We start from the raw sequence: 9,872 nt of genomic DNA on the forward strand, positions 1-9,872 counted from the left end.
TTTTGTACAGACGTGTAATAATTTACACAATAAGATAAAAAATATAATGGAAATAGGATGTATATAATAAAAAGGAGCAGCTCCATAACCCGAGCCGCGCTTTATAATACGAATTATTTCAACACTGTAAAATAGTTAAAACTGTCACTATAAATTGAAAATTGAAAAGATTGCAAAACAAATAAATTAATAAATTAATATTTACATTATTTGAAAGTAAAGATGTGAAATAATTATATTAAAATATTATTGCTTGTTAACTTGCTTGTTTACTCATTTTCCCTGACTTCCTAAAAGGATGCAATGAAAATGAAAAGATGGATGTTGACTTAACTCACTCAATCCTAGAGATTTTTGCTACTTTTCAAAATTGGAAGGAAAAAAATGTATTTTTAAAAATGAGCATGTGCATAGATATTTTTATTCAATTATCATTAACAGTTAACATGTTGAAATTAAAAACATTAGCTTTGATACTACGCCTATAATTTGTCTCAAAAAAATGTAATAAATAGGCATGGGGTAAAAGTAAACCGGGTAAACTACGGATATAGTCAGTTTTAGGGTTGAGTGAGTTAAAATCAATAAGGTTCCTAGCAGGAAGGGATGTTGTCTCCTCTGAGCTGACAAAAAAAGCTTCTTGGATTCCATATCAGCAAGAGGAACCGCCAAATGGCTGCCAACAGACTGAAGTTCAGAACTTCTCTAATGAGGGCCATTCTTTATCAGTATCAGTGGGCCTGAGGTCATTGCCCACCCTGAATTCAAGTTTGAAAAGGTCTTATACAGTTTCTAATGGAGATAAAGATAAAGGGAGTAAATCTGACTTATGAATGAACAACACAAAACAAACGACGTTTCGGCCCTTGGCCTTTATCAAGTAAACACAGAATACATATATATTTATATTAGATGGATGAGAAGATGATCGAAAGGGATGGGAATGGAGCAAATGGGTGTAAATATTTATGTACCATGATAGTACATTTGGCGATTTTATAAGTTTTACAAGCCTGTCTTTTTTTCTTTTTTTTTCCTTTTTGATTTTTTTGTTTTGTTTTTGTTTGATTGTTCTGAATTTGTTAAAAGTATTCAATACAACTTGTGTCTAATTATAAAACAATTTTTAAAAAATAAATGCATCAATTCTCCCCCCCCCCTCTCTCTCTCTCTCTCTCTCTCTCTTTCTCTCTCTCTCTCTCTCTCTCTCTCTCTCTCTCTCTCTCTCTCTCTCTCTCTCTCTCTCTCAGCCACCCTTCTATCTTCATATTAAGTTTATAGATATCATTTGGTAATAGAGAGATAATAAGTTAGGCTGATCGATTTAAGAAATGATTGTTTAAAGGCTAATTTAAATTTGATTTGTTGATGGAATATGTTTTGCAATTAATTAAAGATTCTTATTTATAAGCTGCATCATCACAAGGTTGCAATAATACAGACACTAACCGGGTTTGTTATGTAAAAACAAACACCTCCTGGTCTTTTGGCCAATAGTTTATCATAATCACTTGATATAGTGGGCGACATTATAGGCCTCTAAAATGTTTAGTTGGAAATGACAATTCATTAAATTATATTTGCAAAAGGTCAGGATGTGTCTAATGATCAGAAGTGCTTTAGGACTAATAATATATTAAATAACTATGAATAGCTATGTTATATTTGCATTAGATTTGGGTTTGACTGACGGGCCGGTAGATTTTCCTCCTTTTTGACAAATTTTCATTTTCATCACTGGGGGACCTGTGCTTGCGTCAGTTAGATAATCTCAAAATAAGTACACTGATAGCATGTTCTTCTTTTTTCTTGGGTACTTTAATTGTAATTCTAGAACTTTTTACTAGATCCCATTTTCTTCCTTTTTACTGGTGCTGATATGACCTTACATTTGTTGCAAGCGCCGTGAAATCCTTAAAAACAAACAAATACGTTTCTCTTTCATGAACGAATTATGGGTTTTTAGGAAAATTAATCGCAACTTTTTGCAAAATTTTTAGCTTGCAAAATTTGGGATTTTGGTTGCAAAATTTGGGATTTATTTTTGCAAAAAACCGCCATGTCAGGTTGAAAAGACAATTGCAATTTCTTGCTACCTTTAGGACCCTAATCTATCGCAAAGTGGTTTTCACCAGGTCTAACAGTAACAGACCCAAGGGGCCCCAGTAGCTCAGTTGGTAGAGCACTTGCTTTACACGCAAAGGGACTGAGATCGATCCCAGGTGTAGTCGAGATTTTTTCTGACCCCCACCCCCTGTCCACCCAGCAGTGGTTGTGTTGTTTGATCTGGCAGAAATTACTTTGCAATAGGCTAGCGTCCTATCCAAAGCAATTGCTGTTATCCATTTCACGCTATGGAAACTGGGATAAACTCCGGCTCCATGGGCCGAATGGCTCTGAAGGACTACAGACTCAGATACTTGATCACTACTGGAAGGATGGGTGTTGGTCAGAAAAAAGTCTCAACTACTTCAAGTGAAATCAATAGTGGTTGTTGTAGTTGTGATAATATGGTAGTTAGTATGCTAGTCTTTGAATCCCTGTTATTTGGGTGGGGTTCTTGATCTTCCATAGTGGGCAGGTGGGCACTTACTGTGTCTTCAATGCTCCTATATATATCTGCTTGGAATGAGATGATTTGGTTTTGTCCTTTCCCTGGACAGAGTCCTTGACTGGGAGGGAAACGGCCAAATGTATAGTTATAGTTTTGGGAGATATATTTTTTTATTCGTTGTAAATCATCTCTCTGTTATGTATTGTTTTCTTTGTTGTTTTGAATGTATATAAGTATTTGAGTGTGTTCCTCTTAGTCAGATCTTGTGTTTGTGTCTGGATGAGACTTTTAGGTGATCTCAAACTAAGTACACAAAACTGATAGTGTGCTCTTGGAATCTACACCTGTTCTCTTTTGGTACCAGTACCAATTCCCCTATGTCGTACTTTCTCTTGGGTGCTTTAATTGTAATTATATAATTTTTTTAATTATCCCATTTTCTTCCTCTTTACTGGCGCTGAAATGACCTGAATGTGTTGCAAGCATTGTAAACCCTTTAAAACAAAAACAAACAACCCCTGTTATGAGCTTTTTTGCTCTGATAGGTCCCTGTTATAATACAAGGAGGCCCCTTTTTCTGGCTAAAGCCTTTTTCAAAGATGTAAGCATTTGTTGTTTAAAGACAACAGTTAAGGGGTGTCTAGATGTATATTTATCCTTTTCTATGATTTAAGGGTGATCGCATTTGATGAAGAGAAGTTTTGCAAGAAACATTTTCATCTATGGTCTTTACGAGAAACATTTTCATCTATTGGTCTTTACGAGAAACATTTTCATCTAGGGTCTTTACGAGAAACATTTTCATCTTTGGGTCTTTACGAGATTCATTTTCATATCTTGGGTCTTTACGAGAAACATTTTCATATCTTGGGTCTTTACGAGGAACATTTTCATCTAGGGCCTTTATGAGAAACATTTTCATCTAGGGCCTTTACGAGAAACATTTTCATCTATTGGTCTTTACGAGAAACATTTGCATATTGGGGCTTTATGAGAAACATTTTCATCTCGGGTCTTTACGAGACACATTTTCATCTATGGATGTTTACGAGAAACATTTTCATCAGGGTCTTTACAAGAAACATTTTCAGGTTTTTATTTTACTTTAGCAAAGGGCATCCCCGACACACTTTAAGAAAATCAAAGGACACTATCACAAGGACAGCCCTGCAATGGAATCCATCCAGAAAGAGGAAAAAAGGAAGACCATAGTCAACATGGAGGAGAGACCTTCTGGTAGAGCTGGAGATTGGAGAGAATCTGGGATGTGCCGGCAGGAGATGGAAAGACTGGCCAATGACAGAAGAGGATGGAACAGTTTCATCAGTGGTCCGTACCCACCGCTGGATGAGGACTGAAGAAGAAGAAAGGGCAGCCGTGAAATCTAAATGACTAAACGCGACATAGAGGAAGAAAAAAAAGGGAATATAACTTTTTTTAAAGCCTGGTCCTGTTGTCATTACAGTTTTCACTCGAGATAATTGTGAAGCAACAAACAACAAACTTTGGTATATATATGATGATATTCAGTGTGGAATTCATTGGAATTGGAACTCAAGGACTGAACTGATAATAATGAGTAATCGACTGTTGAGTTCCAGCGTTTGGAGACAATTTACACAACTTGAGGATGTGAAGTTTTCTTTACTATAATTATAGTACTCTATCTTTTTTCTCGACAAGGCATCACCCCTTCTTTCCCTTCAGATAGATTCAATTAAAACAATCCTTCGCAACTCCTCTCTCTCTCTCTCTCTCTCTCTCTCTCTCTCTCTCTCTCTCTCTCTCTCTCTCTCTCTCTCTCTCTCTCTCTCTCTCTCTCTCTCTCTCCCTCCCTCTCTCTCTATCTCTCTCTCTCTCTCTTCCTCCCCCCCCTCCCCCTCTGTTTCTCTTTTTCTTTCTCTCTTAAAGAGCGTCACAAATACCATAAGTTCCTTCAGCCAATTAGAAAAATAAATTAAAAGAGATAATTCTTATAAATAATCCATCCTTAATCAATACCAAACATTACAACAATCTTATTCCAGCGTTTATTTTATAAAATAATATTTTGTTTAAAAATGAAGAAAAAAAAATCCTACATGTATTTTAAACATTGTGTAAATGATAATTTCGCAACCAGCACTCTATTCAAAGTTTTGAAATGTTGATTAACTCACTCAACTCTAACACCGGCTATATCAGCAGTTTACTCATGTTACTTTTTACCCCATTCCTATTTATTTCATTTTTATGAGACAAATTATAGGCGTATTATCAAAGCTAATGATAGTTGAATAAAACTTATCTATGTACATGTTCATTTTGAATACATTTTTTTCCAGTTTTGAAAAGTAGCAAAAATCTCTAGGATTGAGTGAGTCAATTGAATTACAGATTACTCAAACATAGTTATGATTTTGGCTTGATCTTGTAGTTGGTACACTCTACTCTAAAATACTTTATGATTTTGGCTTGATCTTGTAGTTGGTACACTCTACTCTAAAATACTTGTTCTTTCTTTCAATAAATGCTAAAGTTTGGCTGTGAAAACAAACAAACAAATGTTTACTCGTAAAGAAGGGAGCAGAATTTGGGGTCAGGTAAGTAAACCATTTGAATGTTCCGTCCATACATACAGTAGAACTCGGAAATAGCGAGTTCGACGGGTCCACTCCTGATTACTCGCTATTTCCGAGTTCTCGCTATTCCCGAGTTGCCAGGAAAGGTTATAATATTGCTGGTTATTCCCCTCAGTGTGTAATTCGAGTAAAAGCCGTCGCCCCTATTTCAATTTCTTCACAGAAGTGGCAGAATGCTTTGGGTTTTTTTGGTGTTTTTTTGTTTTTTGTGTTTTTGTTGTTTTTGTTTTTTTCAAGTAAAATCAGTTTCGCCTATTATGTACTACTACAGACTAGGCTACTTTGTAATATTACTCGTAACGAAAAATAAGAAAAGAAAAGAGGCTAGGCTAAAAATATTTGTGTGTGTGTGTGTGCGTGTGCGTGTGCGTGTGCGCGCGAGTGTTTGTATGCACTCGGCATGTTTGATGAGGTAAGCAAGCGCATCACTCAATCACTGACCCATTGAAATAATGGTTCCACACTCCCCTCTCTCGCTGATCGTGTCGTTCGTTAACGATGCTACTCGCTGACCGATGCTGCGAAGTGAGGCATGTTGACATGTGCTTACCTCGCGCGTCGCGTGGCACCACATTAGGTGAATAATTGACCCCCACCCCCAATACACACACACGCACACAAACCCAACCCCCACCCAAATTTGTTTCGCCTATTATGTACTACTACAGACTAGGCTACTATGTAATATTACTCGTAACGAAAAATAAGAAAAGAAAAGAGGCTAGGCTAAAAATATTTAAATTGCCATTGTCTCTTGTTTTGCTTTACTTCGTTCGCAGTCCTAGGCTGGGGCAGGAAATGCTCGTTATTTCCGAGTTGACCTCTTTTTCATACTCGCTACTTTCATGCTAATTTTATTGACTCAAATAAGGGAAAAAAACGGGGATTTAGATTTTACTCGCTATTTCCGAGTACGTTACTTTCATGTTCTACTGTATCCTCATTACACTTGAATAAAAGAGTTTTGATAAATTGTCATTTGTCCTCTTATTTTTTACTTTTCTAAATGAAAATACATACATACTTATCAGTTCTGCTAACAATGAACTCTCTCTCTCTCTCTCTCTCTCTCTCTCTCTCTCTCTCTCTCTCTCTCTCTCTCTCTCTCTCTCTCTCTCTCTCTCTCTCTCTCTTTCTCTCTCTCTCTCTCTCTCTCTCTCTCTCTCTCTCTCTCTCTCTCTCTCTCTCTCTCTCTCTCTCTCTCTCTCTCTCTCAAGTCATCATTATTGCAATAAGATTTTTTTTTTAAGATGGATATGCACAGTTGCAGCCCATCGAATCAGAAAGGTATTAATCCAAAAAATAAAACATTGTTCTTACACATTGACCCTAGGCAATGAGCGATAGTTTCCCATTTAAAAATTCTCCTGTTTTATAAAAGCCTGTCTCGGCTAATATCTGTCTCTCACATTGGTCCCATACCATAAATTATAGAATACGTATATATATAAAATTTTCTTGCTTTACAATGTATGTAAATTTCATGCTTTCTACGATTAGGAGGTTTTTAGGATCCGATTCCCCTCACCAAATATGTCCTGTAAGTGAAACAAGCAATGAAAAACCCCTAAAATAAAAAACAACCATATTTATTCTCTACCAAACATAATTATTGATATTTATTATCAAAATTTTATAGGTCAATAGTCAAATATTTTCCAGTGCAATCTCAAAAATGTCTTTTTATTTCTGTTACCATTTTTTTCTTTCAGGTGTAAGATGAAATGCTGAATGATATGAATTTGATCAACACTTCACCACTCTGCTGGAAGAAATTGTATAATATCCATACGTGATACCAATAACTTTCACTATGGTGCAAGAGATAATCAGTCACATCTCCCTAGTAGGTGTTTGGGATTTAGTGATAATGCATGCATGAATTTTGAAGACTAAATTTTTATTCCATTTTTTTTTAAAAACTTATAAGAGACAAAGCTACGAAAAGTTATGAGATCCATTTTTTTTTCAAAGGTTTTAATTTAGTAAAATTAAATAAAGATATAAATATTTTCTTGCCTATTGGTCAGGGGGTAAAGGTAATATTGTCTATGAGAGTAGTACAGTCTTTGCTTCTTACCCGAAAGGTACCAAGTTTGATTACCTGCTGTGTGGTCTTGAGCAAGTCATTTCACCCTAGCTCAGTTTGCAGCGCTGCACTGCGGCTGACACCTGGGTTATTCCGGTCTTCCCTCAGAATAGACCCTAAAGACAAATTTCCCCTAAGGGATGAATAAAGGAAATTTTATTTATTATTTAACTTAATGGTCTGCTCTAAGAATCTACACCTGTTCCCTATTTTAACCATTTCCCCTTTGTCTTGCTTTTTTGTGGGTGCTTCATGGGTGCCAGCAGGAAGAAGTGCTGAAACCTGAAACTAAAATCTCGACACTTTGCCAAACCTGAAAATGTTCCTACTGAAAATGCGGCCTAAACTTTACTCTTATTTCATCACCGTTTTTATACCATTATTAAATGATTACACAGCAAACACATGACACGAATCTACCTCCATACACTGAAAAGTGGCTGAATCACGTTTTCGAATTTTTACCGATGCTATTAGGTTATTTTACTCAAAACACTGAAACCGGAGGTATTTGACTTTGAGATATCGTGAAACCGAAATTCCGACATGAACCGGAAAACTGGCACCCATGGGGTGCTTTAATTGTAATTCTAGAATTTTTTGATGGTCCCGTTTTCCTCCATTTTATTGGTGCTGGTATGACCTAAATGTGTTGCAATCGCTGTAAACCCTAAAAAAAAAAAAAACATTATCCTTTTTGTTTCCCTTGTGTTCACTGTTCTTGTTTAACAAGCTTTGTATGTCTTGCCTTTACACATGTATTCATGTTATTTTTATTTTGACCTTTTCTCATCCTTACAGTACAGTTATGAAAATTTTATAATCTAAGTTGTATCCAATTTGTCTTTGTCTAGGTATGTGAATCTGAGCTGTGCCAAAATACATGCATCGATTAAAGAGATTGATGACACATTCTTATTGGTATTACAATGGCCAATTTAATTGATGACACTCCTACTCCTTCGAAAGATGTAAGTTTGCTAGGTCTTCTCAAGAGAAGAAGAATTTTTTTTTTTCTTGTCTTTGATTTTTATTATTAATAATTGCTGTAAAATCAGTTTAAAGATTTAAACAATTACATTGTAGAACATGCTTTAGGTTTCTTACTTAAGCATTTGATGGTGAAGTACAGTACAGTTAACTCATAGGCTGACAAGTGTAGTCTGTTAGTGGCTTGGATGGTAGACTAGTAAGAGACGTTTCTGTCATGAGTATAGCATACCTGCCAACCGGTCAGCTTTTGGCGGAATCATTCCTATTTTCACTTTTCCTTTGTATACTATTCTGCCATTGTCTCTAACAATTCTGAGTTTCAAAAAATGATGATAATGGTAAGAATAAAAAAGAACAAAGATGGGGGAGGGGGGGGGGGGGGGGTTAAAAAGGTGAAATTCCAATTTTTTGTCTCAAATTCCTATTTTCAGGCATTCTGATTCCACTTTTGCAATGTGAAGGGTTGGCAGGTCTGGTATACAGGGAAGTCCTAAGTCATTTTGCTTATTCCAATTTCTGTACTTTTAAATAGACAGCAGCCATTACATGCTGCCAAATATGAAAATTACAAAGATCAAGGGAAATTGTCTATTTTTTCTGTATTTATTGAGGTTAAGCGTATGTGAATGGTGTTCAAGTTCAATTCTTACTCATGAAATTCAAACTGTGCTTGATTAGACCTTGATATTTAAAATTACACTTTTTTTCTCTGCCAAATTACACATTTCTCCTTCTTGAGGTTGGGCAGGGAAGTCACTTAAACCTCTGTATCTGTTTTATGAGTTGTTTTCTGTCTTTGTCTTGGAATGAGATGTGTGTCTTCTATACCTCTATATCTGTTTTATGAGTTGCTTTCTATCTTTGTCTTGCGGCCCTTTTTGGTGAAAGGAATTCAGTAATTGAGCTTTGCTAGTAATATGAAATAATGCTCTGTTAATCTGTGAAACTGCAGCCAGCATTAAGACCTATTTCCTGCAACACTTCTTTGTTTCTTGTATGCCTGTGCATTGACTTTGTGCGCGGTTTGTAGGTGTGGCTGCCTTTCTCTCTATCCCTCACTCGCCTTCTCTCTCTCTCTCTCTCTCTCTCTCTCTCTCTCTCTCTCTCTCTCTCTCTCTCTCTCTCTCCTCTCATCATATATATATAATATATATATATATATATATATATATATATATCTCTCTCTCTGGTAAAGTTGTGATGACTCTTGCTGAAAGGGCCATGAAAGGGAATGGATAACAGTTAATAATCAGAATTAGATAGGGTCATGTAATAAAGTTACCGTGCTTACTTAAAGGCGGGAAGTTCGCATATCAAGAATTTGGTTGGAATAATTTAGCATGCTTGAGTCTGAAATTTGCTTCATGATGACCCGCTTAAAGATGCCATAGTTTGTATCAGAATGTTACACTTTACAATGGTGGGTTATGGTATAAGCTTTTATTGTATTTATTTATTATCTCTTTGTTTCAGGTTCTCCAAACTTTTCCTAAGAAGAGCCATGTAGAGATTATGAGTCAGGTACAACACCAGCTATCGTTACCCAGCCTCTAAAATAATGATTTGAGGGACGCCACCCAACTGGAGCGAGGAGTGCTACCATTACCATTGATGT

The sequence above is a fragment of the Berghia stephanieae genome, chromosome 7, assembly GCF_034508935.2.
Source record: "Berghia stephanieae isolate SIO BIC M18660-M18661 chromosome 7, UCSD_Bste_1.3, whole genome shotgun sequence".
In the NCBI taxonomy this organism is placed as follows: Eukaryota; Metazoa; Mollusca; class Gastropoda; order Nudibranchia; family Aeolidiidae; genus Berghia; species Berghia stephanieae.